A 15,426-nucleotide genomic window follows, 5' to 3' on the forward strand; every position below is an offset into this window, starting at 1 on the left:
AAGCTGTAATACAAGTGATCAATGTTACTGATCGATTCATGGACGATTCGATCACTTTGACCTGCCAGTCATCTATTGCTCCAATGTATCCAGTCGATTCACCTTTTAGTCGCTCTTGGGCAGTTTACCGATTGGAAGTCTAATTTAACGTATAGAAAAAAGTGTGATGGAGGCGGAGCAGTGTGTGTGTGGGGGGGAGGGGTCAGTGGCCCATAGCGTTGCACTCAGCCGCATAACAATAGCCCCTGCGGCCCACTCCCCGTCCCCATTTGCTCAGAGTAAGTGTCTAGGGTGTGCTGTTATATTTACCTAGTCCTTATCTACGCTGTATCAGGTCTCTTCTTCCTTTGGGCATCTGTGCACTTTATGCTGCCCTCCTGATCACATGACATGCATTGGGAGTCAAAGGATGATGTCAGCACAGCGCACGCAGGTGCCCGGAGAAAGAAAAGACCTGATACAGGGTGGATGTGGACTAGGTAAGTATAACATTGCTCCCTGTGCTTACCCTGCAGGGGGAGGGGGGCATCTGAGTCTCTGTTCACCCATGAAGCTGGAAGGGGTCCAGAAATGATGCCGGGGGAGGGTCCTCCATGATGATTTTGCTGGGGGGGGAGGTCTGGGCTACTATCGTTACCAGGAGCGTGGCAACAAATCATGGGACCCCCCCCCCCCCAGCAAAACTTTACACCCTTTCCCTTGCCTACCCCCCAGCCTGGGGGCCCATCTTGCAAGAGTCATAAAACAAGTGTGGGCATCATACTCTTTACACCCATAACAAGAGTAGGCACAAAAACATCTGATCTGAAGGATGGACCCCTGTATCGGAGGAAGGGAAGTCATAGTTGCAGCCTCCCACAGCTCTGGGTCCTCCTGCAGGAGAAGCTGCTTCTCTGTAGTTACACCCCTGATCGTTACCCTGGTTGCACTGTATTGGAGGAAGTGAAGTCATAGTTGCGGCCTCCCACAACTCTGGGTTCTCCTGCAGGAGCTGCTTCTCTGTAGTTACACCCCTGATCGTTACCCTGGTTGCACTGTATAGAACAGTACCACACATCCGGTTCAGTCGACGTTTTAAAATTAAGTTTGTTGTGTAGGATAGGTATTGAATCCTATCTGACTGGATTCCAGACGGATAGGGATCGATCGGCTTGGCCTATCCGGTGTACGGCTAGGTTTAGGTGGATTGGCCAGCTGGCTACAGAGAGCTGATGACTTTTGAAAAACAAAACGAAAAACAATTAGAAGGCATAGATTGGAAATGTTTTTTCTGTTCAGTGGTTAATCCGATGTAACGTCTTGGAGTGACCCGTCACCGAGTGGTACGAGAGGAATGCTATTCCCAGCACTTCCCATCCTCTGTACCTCAGACAAAGGGGCTTATAGGATCCCATTGTTGTGTCACACAAGCACTATGCAAATGTGATGATCAAGTCCCCGGCGGCCTGACAATGGCCACAGAGCGCTTTCCTAGGTGGGACATTGTCCTTGGTGTAATTCACTTTCAGCTCTCTTACTAAGGATTTGAAGTCGCAATACTCCATCAAAGCAGGGGGAACCTCTCATCCTCTGCAGAAAGGGTCCTATAAATCCCCCCTCCCCCCATTATGTGGGCCAAGGGGGCTCCCCTGAGGTAAACCTATATCTTCTGCAGCTTAAAGGGGACCTGAACTCTTGCACAGCACACAAGGAAAACATTGAGAAATGCACCCTGTATGTATTTAGAGAGATTAGCCTGTCTGATTCCCCCTCATCTGTGACTTATCACAACTGTAACTTGGTCTCTTAGCAGTGTTAGCTCAGAAATCTCATATGCCACAGCAGAGCAGCTAATTTGTAAACACGGGATGTTAACCCTATGTCTGCTTCCATGAAAGCAGGAAGTAGACCCCTGCAAATTATTGCAGGATTTATATCAGCTGTAACGAAGAATTTTTTTTTCTTTCTTTCTTTAAAGGTTATTATGCTGTTGCGTATCTTTTAGAGCAGAGAGGAAGTTCTAAGTTCAGGTCTGCTTTAACAAGGCAGGTAAAGCGCTTCCATTAGGACAGGCTGAGTTAAAAGGAATGATGCTGGAGGAGGCAAAAGAACAAACAAGCCTGATCATTTGTACAGTCTGCAATCTACACATCAATTATCCTGCTGGGTTAATTACCACCTCTGCTTAGCCGGGCTACTGCCGCATTCACACTTCTCAGCCTCTGATCATGTCAATTCATTATTGATAACTTGTGCAGGCAATAAACCTCAGAGGTGAGGAACGATTTCCCCCCTTCCCCCTCCCTCCTGTACAAAAGAGAAAAAGGCCAAAGTCTCACATGCCTTCCAAATCACATTATATTTTTATTGTAATTTTTTGTGTGTTTGTTTTGTTTAACCAGGATCACTTCTAACCTGGTGATTTCCATTGGGAAATGCCTGCCTATTCTCTCTGCCAATGCCAGTGGAGCTGACTCCAACCGCGGCGCTCCATACCAGCAGGTGTCAGGGGCCCAAGGCTTACAGCAGCTACCCCGTCCAGGCCCCTAGGTGGCACTGCGCTGTAGATATGGAAGGGTGTGCAAGCGCTTTCAGTAGCCAATTCCTCTGGTCCCTAGATGACACTGCGCTGTCTAAGACAGTTGGGTCTTGTGATCATGGCAGCTACTTCCTCTGGCCGCTAGATGGCACTGTGCTGTCTATGACAGTTGGATCTAGTGATCACAGCAGCTACTCCCTCTGGCCCCTAGATGGCACTGTGCTGTGTATGATAGTAAGGACCTAGAGATTACAGCAGCTACTCCTTCTGGCCCCTAGATGGCACTGTGCTGTGTATGATAGTCGGGACCTAGCCATTACAGCACCTACTCCTTCTGGCCTTTAGATGGCACTGCGCTGTGTATGATAGTAAGGACCTAGAGATTACAGCAGCTACTCCTTCTGGCCTTTAGATGGCACTGCGCTGTGTATGATAGTAAGGACCTAGAGATTACAGCAGCTACTCCTTCTGGCCCCTAGATGGCACTGCGCTGTGTATGATAGTTTGGACATAGCGATTACAGTAGCTACTCCTTCTGGCCCCTAGATGGCACTGTGCTGTGTATGATAGTCGGGACCTAGCCATTACAGCACCTACTCCTTCTGGCCTTTAGATGGCACTGCGCTATGTATGATAGTCGGGACTTAGCGATTACAGCAGCAACTCCTTCTGTCCCCTAGATGGCACCTTGCTGTGTATGATAGTTTGGACATAGCGATTACAGTAGCTACTCCTTCTGGACCCTAGATGGCACTGCGCTGTGTATGATAGTTTGGACATAGCGATTACAGTAGCTACTCCTTCTGTCCCCTAGATGGCACTGCGCTGTGTATGATAGTCGGGACCTAGCCATTACAGCAGCTACTCCTTCTGGACCCTAGATGGCACTGCGCTGTGTATGATAGTCGGGACCTAGCGATTACAGCAGCTACTCCTTCTGGACCCTAGATGGCACTGTGCTGTGTATGATAGTAAGGACCTAGAGATTACAGTAGCTACTCCTTCTGTCCCCTAGATGGCACTGCGCTGTGTATGATAGTCGGGACCTAGCCATTACAGCAGCTACTCCTTCTGGACCCTAGATGGCACTGTGCTGTGTATGATAGTTTGGACATAGCGATTACAGCAGCTACTCCTTCTGGCCCCTAGATGGCACTGCGCTGTGTATGATAGTTTGGACATAGCGATTACAGCAGCTTTTCCTTCTAGCCCTTGACCCCATTAGCAGTCTCCGATCGATGGGTTGGAGACTGCTCTCTCTGGCGCTGCGGGAAGCTTTGGCAGTCTTCGGGAGCCCGAGAGCTCCTGAAGACGGGCCGCTACAAACTGCGCATGCGGAAGTGCGAGAGAGCATGCTCATACAGGCGCAGTATGGAGCAGCCCGTCTTCAGGAGCACTCGGGCTGCTGAAGCCTCCCGCAGCGCCGCAGACCAATGGGTCGGAGACTGCTAACAGGGGAGCCAGCAGTGGAATGCGGGGACCGTAGGAGGAGCTGAAAGGATCTATAGGACCCAGAGCCTTCCCTCTCCTTAGGTAAATATCTGTTTTTGTTTTTTAACTTCAGACTGACCTGAATCAAGGTTTGTTGGTTTGATGTTGGCATAAAATTTCTGTGTTGACTGTATTTAGCCTTTGACTGTACAACTTAGCAGACAAATATATATATATCGGACCTAAGGGAGGGATAACGGAAGCAGAAAGAGGGACAGGGAAATTTGATAGGTACAAAATAGGTACTGCTGGGAGCTGTTGTAGCTTAGAAGAAGAAGAAGATAAAAAAAGATGCGGTAACGAAATTTGGAAAAGACACAAAAGTGCTTAAGGCCATAACTGTTATGCCTCCTAAAAGCGGAACCCCCCCTTAAAGTATGTTGCTCCTGCTGAGCGCGTCTTTTCTTGTTAAGGTGATCATTCTCTCTTTCTAGTTGCTGGCTAGATAAAGACAAAGCTATTTCCTGTGTCTGATTTGATACCTGGTGGGGGAGCTATTCAGGTGACAGAGATACAACCACCAAGAGGGTAGCAGATGTGAGCTCATTACCATATGAATGCAAACACAGATAGGCCTGATCTAAAGCCTGGTCATCACCTGTACAGCTTTCTCTGTGATCTTTATCCCACAAGAGAGGCCAGGTCCACCCCCCCTAGACCTTTTTAAATCCCGGGCCTCCAGCTGGCCGACACAGTGGTTTATGGCAGGGAACTCTCCATGCTATCTCTTCGCACAGATGCCATTCAACCACATGTGACTGGCCATTGATTTTATCCTTTTCTTCCTCACTTTAATCAGGAGAAAATCCTACAAAGAGGCTTTAACGAGAATTATGACTTATTCAACTTCATCAAGACACTGTATCTGTCTGTCTTTGTCGTGAGGCGGCAAACAGACGATTAAGCGATCTGGAGGCTGTAGGCCTGATCTGCGCTTTATGTTTGTGGGCTACAATGCAGTAATGTTCATGCTTTCTCTCTGGGGCTGGGATATTGAATTTGGTTCCCAACAGGAACACGCTGGGAGCAGTGCAGGATCATCCACATGGCAACCTAGGCAGGTGCCTGGGGCCTAGTGGGCATCGAGGGGCCCAGCTACTACTTTCTCTGACTCCTCTTTACCTCAGCTTGCCAAAAGAACCATGAGGGGGCCCGCTTGCCTTGGGCCCCACTCAACTTGATCCATCTCTGGCTGGGAGTAAGTAGGGTCTCCCTAGGTTTATGTGGATATCATTACCCCACAATCCAATAATATTTAGGTAAGTTGATCATTTTCCACCCAAATGTTGCCCTGCTCAGCACATTGAATGACAGGAGGGAGTATGGCAACTTTGGCATTGCTTCGATTTCCGAGAGAATAAGAACTTTGCGATTGCTGAAAAGTTAGGTAATTATCAGTTTTGTGACTGGAGTCTCTTGCAGGCATCTGAGGTAAAGCCTCCTGCCTCTCTTCTCCCTCCCCTGTCCATAGGGCAGCCAAACCAAACATGCAGAAACAGTAGACTGTCAGCTGAAATGGTCATGAACTGCAATGAGAAGTATTTGAATAGTGAGCCATCAAGTGGGGAGACGCTGAAGCTCTGACATGCTTTAAGATGAAGTGGACCCCAAGAAAGATAGCGGTTTTAGTTCCGCCGGCTTGCCATCTGGCTTCTTTGGCAAGGTGAGGAAAGAGATGGGATTTGAGGAGTGGTTAGCCAGCCCCTTTAAAACGCATCTGAACTCAGAACCACCTCATTGATAAGCAACAGCATATAAACCTTTAAAAAGATATTTCTTTGTTACGGCAATGAATCTGTAGTGTGTCTACTTCCTGCTTTCAGACATAGGGTTAACATCCTGTGTTTACAAATTAGCTGCTCGACAGAGGCAGCCAGCTGACACATCAAATTACAGTGGTGATGATTAGACACAGATGAGGGGGAATTAGACAGGCTAAACTCTCTAAATACATACAGGGTGCATTTCTCTAGGTTTGCTTTCTGGCCTGTGCAAGAGTTCAGGTCCACATTAACAACCACCAGGCGCTAGGCACCCGCCTTGTCATCTTGTCATCTGGCTCTAGCGACCATTACCTTGTGAGGCACTGAGGGTAGAAACACACTAGGCAGAATCGCATCTGCGTTTTCTATAGCATATAGTGGAAAATGCTTATGTGATTCTGCCTAGTGTGTTCCTACCCTGATACGTATTATATTAATTTCCTTTTATCTACGTGGAGCAATCTTTTAAAGCCAGTGGTTACCTATTTAAAAACCAAAAATTCGGATACTCACCTAAGGACAGGGAAGGCTCGGTCCTAATGAGCCTTCCCTCTCCTCTCCCGGTGCCCTCGGTGCTGCGCTGGCTCCCGGTTCGCGTCCGCCGCCGCAGGGACTTCGGAGGTCTTCGGGAGCACTCGGGCTTCCGAAGACGGGCCGCTCCATACTATGCACGCATGAGTGTGTCACAGAGGGCGCTCGCGCATGCGTAGTATGGATCGGCCCGTCTTCGGGAGCCCGAGTGCTCCCGAAGGCTTCCGAAAGCTCCCTTCGGCATGCGGAAGTGGCAGTATTTGACTGAACTGGTCGAATACTGCCACGGGGGATCCTGCGCGGGACCGGGCACCGGGAGAGGAGAGGGAAGGCTCATTAGGACCGAGCCTTCCCTCTCCTTAGGTGAGTATCTGACTTTTTGGTTTTTAAATAGGTAAACATTCACTTTAAATTGAACCCGAGGTGAGAGTGATATGGAGGCTGCCATATTTATTTCCTTGTAAACAATACCAGTTGCCTGGCAGCCCTGCTGATCTATTTGGCTGCAGTAGTGAACTGAATTACACCAGGAACAAGCATGCAGCGAATCTTGTCAGATCTGACACTATTGTCAGAAACCCCCGACCTGCTGCATGCTTGTTCGGGGTCCATGGTTGAAAGTTTTAGAGGCAGAGGACCAGCGGGGCAGCCAGGCAACTGTTACTGCTTAAAGCGGACCCAAACCAAACATTTTTTAAATTCAAAATATTTAGTTGCACCACTCTGACACATACAAAGATAAATAAACACTCCTTCACGCCTATGAGTATTTCAGTGCATGCTTTTCACCCTTCTCTTTTCATAACTAAGGTTATACAGGTGGCGGCCATTAGCAATTCCTCCTTTGCCAGACACCACCTACTCCACCAGTTTGCCGGATTCTGTCCCGGCAATATGAAAGGAAGGGAGGGGTTCCACCAATAAATGTAAAATATTTTATATTTGTCATCATACAGCTGAAAAAAGGCTTTGATTTATTATTATAATTTAGAAAATAGATTTTTATTTCTGAAATCTTGTATTTTTAATTTGGGTCCACTTTAAAAGGAAATAAATATGGCAGCCTCCATATTATTCTCACCTCGGGTTCCCTTTAAGAGATCAACATATGAACTCTTATTATTTACTATCAGCATTTACTGCAGCACTGTACAAATTATATAGTCTTTAATCTAGACTTAACTGTCCCTCACAATCAAATGCCTATCATAGTCATATGTCCATTGTAGTCAACAGGCAATTTATGGGGAAGCCAAAGCCAATTCACTTGGGTGGAAACCAGAGCACCCGGAGGAAACCCACACAGACACCATACAAACTCCATGCATGATAGTGGCACAGCTGGGATTCGAACCAGGGACACAACCAGGGCCGGGACAAGGTCCTCCAGCACCCAAGGCTGAGACAGCAAAGTGCGCCCCTCCCACCCCAGCTGTCATTCACTGATTGCTGTTAGACTAAGAGGGCCACAGGGCCCACAACCTCCCCAACACCTTAATATCTAGTTCCCTGTCTTGCAGTCACTGCTATGTATCCCCTTTTCTTATTTATTTCTGCTTCATACACAATTAGGAATGACAGCTGAATGAATTGTGCGCCCCCTCCTACACTGCGCCCTGAGGCTGGAGCCTCTCCAGCCTATGCCTCGGCCCGGCCCTGGACACAACATTGAAAGGCGAAAGCACTAACCACTCTGCCATCATGCTACCTGTGAGCTGCAGTCTTTTAACACTGTCACTATTAACTTTGCCTTTATCTCAAATAACTGTGCAGACTCTCTTCTCCCGATAGCAGAAAGGATTCGCGGAGAAAGGGGAAAAAAAGAAAGAATTAAAAAAAAACTGAAGCTAGGTTTGATGATTTTAATTAAAAAGGCACTAAATAAAATATACAATGAAATCATTGCCACATATCGCATTGAGCCCGGGCTCTTAACATGAACAGTTAAAGAAAACAACAGCGCTCAAATGACTGTTCCCCGGCATAATTACCACTCAGGTTGGGCTTAAGCCATTATTAAGAGAATACATCGCGTTTGCCTCTTCTGGCACTGTAATATGTTATTGTAGAATTATAATTAATCTTACAGGAAGTGGCGGGATATTCGCCGTATCAGATTGAAGCAATACGCCATATAGATTTATTAATGCTTTTAATCAGTTCTGGCAAAATTAATTTCGCAATGATTGCTTACATTGAAATTTGCATACGGTTGGCGAGCGCCATTCGTTTCAGCGGGGGTGCTTTTTATTAAAATAGGACGCAGGCGCCCGCAGCGTCAAAACTTTTCTCGCTGTCTTTTTTTTTCTGGAACGGGCCGCCGCGGGCTGAAGACTTTCGCGAGAAACTCCCGCAAACGATCGCCCTGCGTTCTACAACTTTCTTTTATTGTTCATTTTGTGTCGTCTTAACGGCTCAAGTTAATTTTAAAGAAAGGGTTCCCTAAAATATTCATCAAACCGCTAAGCTATCAGAATGTGATAAAGTGGCTCTGAGCTACATAAATGGGGAGGAGAATACATACTTATTGGAGGGTTTATATTTCGTTTTTATTATTATTTAATGCTGAGTTGATTTTTCTACCTCTGCTTAAAGGACAACTGAAGTGAGAAGAATATGGAGGCTGCCATATTTGATTCCTTCTAAACCATACCAGTTCCCTGGCAGCCCTGCTGATGTACTTGGCTGCAGGGGAACTTGGCTACTTGGTTGCTGTCTGAATAAGGCCCCATACACACATCAGACCATAGTCTTTTGAAAATGAAAGATCACAGACCAATCTTACCACCCTTCATGTAGTATGAGAGCCATACTCTACACAGTCTTTTCTATGGAGCTGAACTCCACATCAGAAAAAAATCTTTGCAAGATGCTGCACACAAAGATGCTGTACAGACACAAAAGATCAGTATCTGCAAAAGATCTGTTCCTGCCAAAAATCCATTCCTGCAAATTGCAATGATAGTCTATGAGATCTGCAGATCATCATACACACATGATTTAACTGACATTCATCTGCAGATCAAGCAATCATCTACAGATCTGAAAATCCATCCTGGTGGATCTGATCTGCAGATGAATGTCAGTTAAATCATGTGTGTATGATGATCTGCAGATCTCATAGACTATCATTGCAATTTGCAGGAATGGATTTTTGGCAGGAACAGATCTTTTGCAGATACTGATCTTTTGTGTCTGTACAGCATCTTTGTGTGCAGCATCTTGCAAAGATTTTTTTCTGATGTGGAGTTCAGCTCCATAGAAAAGACTGTGTAGAGTATGGCTCTCATACTACATGAAGGGTGGTAAGATTGGTCTGTGATCTTTCATTTTCAAAAGACTATGGTCTGATGTGTGTATGGGGCCTTACACCTGAAACAAGCATTCAAGTAATCTTGTCAGACCTGACAATAATGTCAGAATAATCTGCATATGCTTGTTCAGGGTCTATGGCTGAAAGTATTAGAGGGTCAGCAGGATAGCCAGGCAACTGGTATAGCATAAAATTATTATTTATATTGCGCCAACATCGTCCGCAGCACTGTACAGAGTATATATTGTCTTGTCACTTAACTGTCCTCAGAGGGGCTCACAATCTAATCCCTATCATAGTCATATGCCTTTGTATGTATTGTATCGTGTATAAATCTTATGCTGGGAATACACGGTACGTTTCTGAGCCGTTAAGATGGCTCGATTGATAATTTCCGACATGTCCGATCTCCTGCCCAATCGATTCCACGCTTGATACCGCATGGGGGACAATGGAAAAAGATAAGGCAACTGAGCAGAAGATAAGAAAATCGCCCACAGTATCGAGCGGGGAATCGAGCCGTGAAAACGTACCGTATATTCCCAGCATAAGTCTAGGGTCAATTTAGAGGAAGCCAATTAACTTACACAACCAACAACATACAAACTCCATGCAGAGAGTGCCCTGGCTGGGATTTGAACCAGGGACCGAGCACTGCAAGACAAGAGTACTAACCACTCTGCCACTATGCTGCCTATGTACTGTATGTATGCACTTTTATCCAACTGCAAACAATTGTACTGTTCGGCGCTGATCCTAGGCCCACCTCAGCCACCTCCGCTCTTTTTCAGAGTGCATTCCTGCCCTAATGTAGTGATTATAGGTATAATAGCGCCACACACTGAACAGATAAGCTGTTTAACTTGTCGCTTTCCCTCTTCTAATTGCTGTTTAGGTGACTGAGCCTGATAAAAATCAAACAGGCAGGTCTGTTTCACAGGCCCTGTAAACAAAGCATGCACCTCATCAGAGATGCCTCTTATCAGGTAGCCCCTCCTGTCCAGGGCAGGAAAAATGTCACCTCTATCCAGAGAGCTAGCTCAGCCATCCAGCCCAAGCTGCATTATCACCTACACAGCTTCCAAACAGCCCTCCCTATCTGCCTTCCACTGGAGGTCCTGTACTTTCAGCTCAGGGATTTAGATAAGTGCTTCAGGTCTATGCAAACACATGGCATTGATAAGTATGTGAGTGTGAAATGTTGGGCAGTTACTGGTGTTATCACGGTGTGCAGAATAATTCTGCAGCAACAGATAAACCTGTTATCTCAGTTTCCCGTACTCACCACACACACACACACACACACACACACAAAAGTTTGTTGTCTGGATAGTTTTGGCCGAAAATTTCCAGTTCCACTTTCTGTTCCCTGCATCCAGTATAAAGATTCCGCTAGCGATGACCGTGCCTTAGAACTGAAATGTCTATCTAATAGTACCTTCTCTAAAGACTACCTGTGCTTATCCTACTTAAAGAGGAGCTGTCAGTCATACTATCTCAGAAGAAAAACACATATATAAGTAGATACATACTTGCTCTACTTACATAACATATGTATTGCACTGCTCACGTTTTGATTTTAGTGATTTTTCTACAGTAAAAAAAAGAGAAATCCTTCTTTGCATTTCCCATTTTAAGTGTGGCTATTTTGAAGCCAATCCTGATGTCATTTCCTCCCTTACTCTCCTCTACCTGATTGTGTATGCATTGCCCACCTTCCACTATAGAAAGTGCATTTTCTCAGCATGAGAAATATTGGCCAGTCAGAGAGGAACAGAGGTGTGGGAGGGGAAAACAGGAAGAAGAAGCTTCAGCCAATCAGGCTGCATTAGTTAAGTGTGAGGGGAAATAGAGAAGCAAAAAAGGACAACCCAGCATGCCTTGCAACTTCCTTTTTGTGTACCAAATTTTGTGTGTACCAAATAAGAGTCAGGTATACTGGGGAATGATCATTTATCAACAAGAAAAGTAATAGTGATTTTAACTTTTGGATTGCCTTATTACTTGTTTACCAGATAAAAATAAAGAATTGAGTTACACTTTAAAGTGGACCTGAACTCTTGCACACTAGTGGCTGGATAGTGTTCGAATCTCGGCTCTTCCTGTTCAGTAGGCTGGCACCTATTCAGTAGAAGACCTTGGGAAAGGCACCCTAACACTGCTACTGCCTATAGAGCGCGTCCTAGTGGCTGCAGCTCTGGTGCTTTGAGACCGCCAGGAGAAAAACGCAATACAAATGTTATTTGTCTTGACAGCAGGAAATCATGGAGAAATGCCCCCTGTATGTGTTTAGAGAGTTTAGCCTGACTAATTTCCCCCTCATCTGTGACTAATCACAACTGTAACTTGATCTCTCAGCTGCATGCCTCGGCAGAGCAGCTGATTTGTTAACACAGGGTGTTAATCCTATGTCTGCTTCTATGAACGCAGGAAGTAGACACACAGCAGATGTATTGTAGGATTTGTATCAGCTGTAATATAGAAATGTTTTCCTTTAAAGGTTATTATGCTGTTGCTTATTTTTTAGAGCGGAGAGGAAGTTCTGAGTTCAGGTGCGCTTTAAGTGACTAGACAATATACTCTGTACAGTGCTGTGGAAGATGTCAGTGCTATATAAATACTGAATAATAATAATTTTCCTTAAAACCTTTAAGACTAGTGAAGTAGCACTGGTTTTATCACACTGTGTCTCGTGCCACAGTGTCGCCTTGCGATAAATAACCCTGCGCACACATCACATCACACGGGTTAAATTGAAATCCAGCTGACTGCTGCCTTTTGTGTAGTAGGCACCTTTCCTGCGAACCGTTATGTACCAGGGCTATCTGTCTGGTTACTGCCACACCCAGGAATCGAGCTGACAAGCGACTGTGCACTACCGTGTCAGCAAATTCCACTACCTGAAAGGGATTGAGGGGGGGAGAGTGCGGCCTGCAGGAGGGAGGGGGGCTCAGACATCTACTAGTGGCACCAGGCCATGACAACTCTGTCAGCAGGCCGGAGCCAGCACAGAAAAAAACGCTTGGGAGAGGATTGTCGTAACACCGAGCGCAGATAAGGGAGGATAGGAACTGCAGTGACAGTTATTTGTGGCTGTGAAGTAGGCCCTGCTCCATCTTATTCTATACGGGTTCTTGTTTACATACAGGGAAAATCGATTCGTCACATGTCAAGCAAGTTTTGGCACTTTCTAGTTAAAGGACCACTGTCATGAAAATCTTAAGATTAAAAATATATGTAAACACAGAAGAACGTTTCTTCCAGAGTAAAATGAGCCATAACTTACTTTTTCTCCTATGTTGCTGTCACTTACAGTAGGTAGTAGAAATCTGACATTGCTGACAGGTTTTGGGCTAGTCCATCTTCCCATAGGGGTTTCTCACCATGGTGTTTGTTCTTTATAAAGACATTCCATGAAAAAGATTTATATAAAGATGCTGGCCAGGCCTCCGTGCTCATCGTACACTTTTTTGGCAGTTGGACAGAGCAACTGCCATTCACTAAGTGCTTTTGAAAATAAAAACCTGGCAATCCACCGATGAGGAGATAGGCTAGTCCAAAACCTGTCAATTCTATCAGATTTCTTTTCTACTACTTGCTGTAAGTGACAGCAATATAGGAGAAAGGTAATTTATGACACAATTTATTCTGGAAGAAGTGCACTTCTTATTTGTAGATGTTTACATAGATTTTAAATGTTAAGATTTTTACGGCAGTGGTCCTTTAATTAAGGTCCCAGTTCAGTCATATATGCCTTTTATAGAATTTTGTTTTAATTTTTGCTCATTTAAAATAGGTAACTGCAGCTCCACTGCAAAGATCTTGACCTCTTCATTAGCAACCCTGAACTCCCTGCTCTGGGGGCACTACCAGTCAATTTGAAGCCATGATAGATCAGCAGTCAGTAGGGAGGTGTGGCTTCAACTGACAGAGCAACCACTCTCCCTTCTGCATGCCCATGTGACTAGAAGGGGGAGTGTTTCAGGCTGACTGTGAGAAGACAGCTGGATGTTGCTAAGGAGGAGAGGGTAAATTGTAAACTGGTGCAGCAGGTATTTTCCAATCCAATAAGAGATCTGATTCTTTTAAAGCAGATTTGAGCCCAGAACTTACTCTCTGCTCTAAAAGATATGCAACAGCATAATAACCTTTTAAGAAAAAAACATTTTTTGTTATAGCTGATACAAATCGTGTGTCTACTTCCTGCTTTCATGGAAGCAGGCACAGAGTTAACATCTGTGTTTATAAATTAGCTGCTTTGCCGAGGCTGACACAGCTGAGAGATCAAATTACAGTTACTACATACTGCGTAACAAAACATACTGCGGTGATAAGAAACACAAAAGCATAGAAACATGCCCTTGTGAGCTTAAAATCTATTTTTAAAAAAATGAGGGGGAGGGGAAACTGGAGGTATGGGAATGAATAAAAAAGCAATCTATGCATTGGAGAGTGACAAATATGTTTTAGGAGGGGATTCCAGAGGAAGGCAGAAGCTCATGAGAAGTACTGTACACGATAATGTGAGGGGATGATTCTCACGGTGGACAGAATAAAGTAATATTCAGAGTGGAGGTGACAGCTAGGATGACAGTATCCAGAACAGACAGGTTTCTATGTGAGATTCACTTTCGCTTGCTCCAGAGCTCACAACCAGTTGTGGGCAGCAGAGCTGACACTCGCTCTCACGGTAGCGCGGTGGAAACCTCACGCTTGCAGCAAAGCCCTTGAGCACGCTCAACAGGACGAGTTTATCAGCCCCGCAAGGCGCCACTTCCAGCTCTCCACTCTGTAAACAGCCAACGCACAACATCTCTCCTCCCGCTGGTTCCCTTCCTCTCCACAATGATGTTTGTTTAAATATTTGCACGTTATTCCGCTATCTTGTGTTTTTTTTTCTTTTAAAGCCGTGTGCGTTACAACAACAACAACAAAAAAATAATAATAATATAATCGCTACTTACTCATAACTCCAGACAAAAAAATCTGAAATTCGAGTGTAAATATTTCACAGAGAGGAAAAAAAGTCTTCTGTTCACTTTAATATCTAGCATTAAACTGTCCCATAAGTGTGAGGAATGCAAGCGTTGTGCTGTAATTGTTATTTTATTCATAACTATTTTTATTTACTTCGGTAAACCTTAAATACAAATTATCTCTTTGCGAGCGAGCTGCTAATAGCTCTGGAATACAGGAAGATAAAACTTTCTACGTTATTTGGGTAAAATTTAAGCGATCTGGTGTTGTATTTACTTTTATCGTAAAACGAAGTGTAGTTGGTCGCCGCTTGTCATTGTACCTGTACTATTTCGTATTTACATTTTAGCAGGGCGGGTTTCTGGAAAGGCAACAGAGGCCCGGGCCTTGGGCGCCAGCAGCTATAGGGGCGCGCCTGGACATGGAAAAGGTGTTGGTGCATATGAAAAAGAAAGCTGCAAATAAGTAGTGACACATGGAAAGGGGGTGCTGCTGCCCCAGGGAGCTGTACATGAAAGAGAGGGGCTGCTGTATATAGATGGTATTCATGAAATGGGGGGGATATACATGGAATGGGGGATGCTACTGCGAAGAGGACCAACAAGAAAGTTGGCACAGGGGTACCAAAAATACAAAAAGTATAAATCCGACCTTGCATTTTAGCCTTCCTTCAAAGAATGGATTCATTTCTGCTTTTCTCTGACATCTGATTGTTTTAGTGAGCAGGCTGATGTGACTGTCCACAGCAGCTGAAAAATGCTGTGGATTCTTCCCATTCTGTGCATAGTGGTGGCATCACCAGCAAGATGGCAGCTTTCATACAGAAAAACAAA

At 45.1% G+C, this 15,426-nt stretch overlaps 1 protein-coding gene and 1 long non-coding RNA gene across 7 annotated transcripts in view; one reads left to right on the forward strand and one right to left on the reverse strand.

The window, feature by feature from the left end:
• LOC137525080 (uncharacterized) overlaps nt 1-13,051 on the reverse strand; it is a 57,188-nt gene extending 44,137 nt beyond the window's left edge. Inside the window, exon 1 of the long non-coding RNA XR_011022858.1 lies at nt 12,903-13,051. This is a non-coding gene — a long non-coding RNA (uncharacterized lncRNA). The remainder of the gene's footprint in view (nt 1-12,902) is intronic.
• ZEB2 (zinc finger E-box binding homeobox 2) overlaps nt 1-15,426 on the forward strand; it is a 209,097-nt gene that overhangs the window by 126,081 nt on the left and 67,590 nt on the right. The window contains exon 1 of one of the 6 annotated variants that reach the window (XM_068245865.1): nt 13,140-13,242. The exons of the other annotated variants lie outside the window; for them this stretch is intronic. The gene's annotated coding sequence lies outside the window, so the exon portion shown is untranslated. Of the gene's footprint in view, nt 1-13,139; nt 13,243-15,426 lie in introns of those variants that run through there. 6 annotated transcript variants of the gene reach the window in all.

This window comes from Hyperolius riggenbachi, chromosome 7 (genome assembly GCF_040937935.1).
Source record: "Hyperolius riggenbachi isolate aHypRig1 chromosome 7, aHypRig1.pri, whole genome shotgun sequence".
Classification (NCBI taxonomy): Eukaryota; Metazoa; Chordata; class Amphibia; order Anura; family Hyperoliidae; genus Hyperolius; species Hyperolius riggenbachi.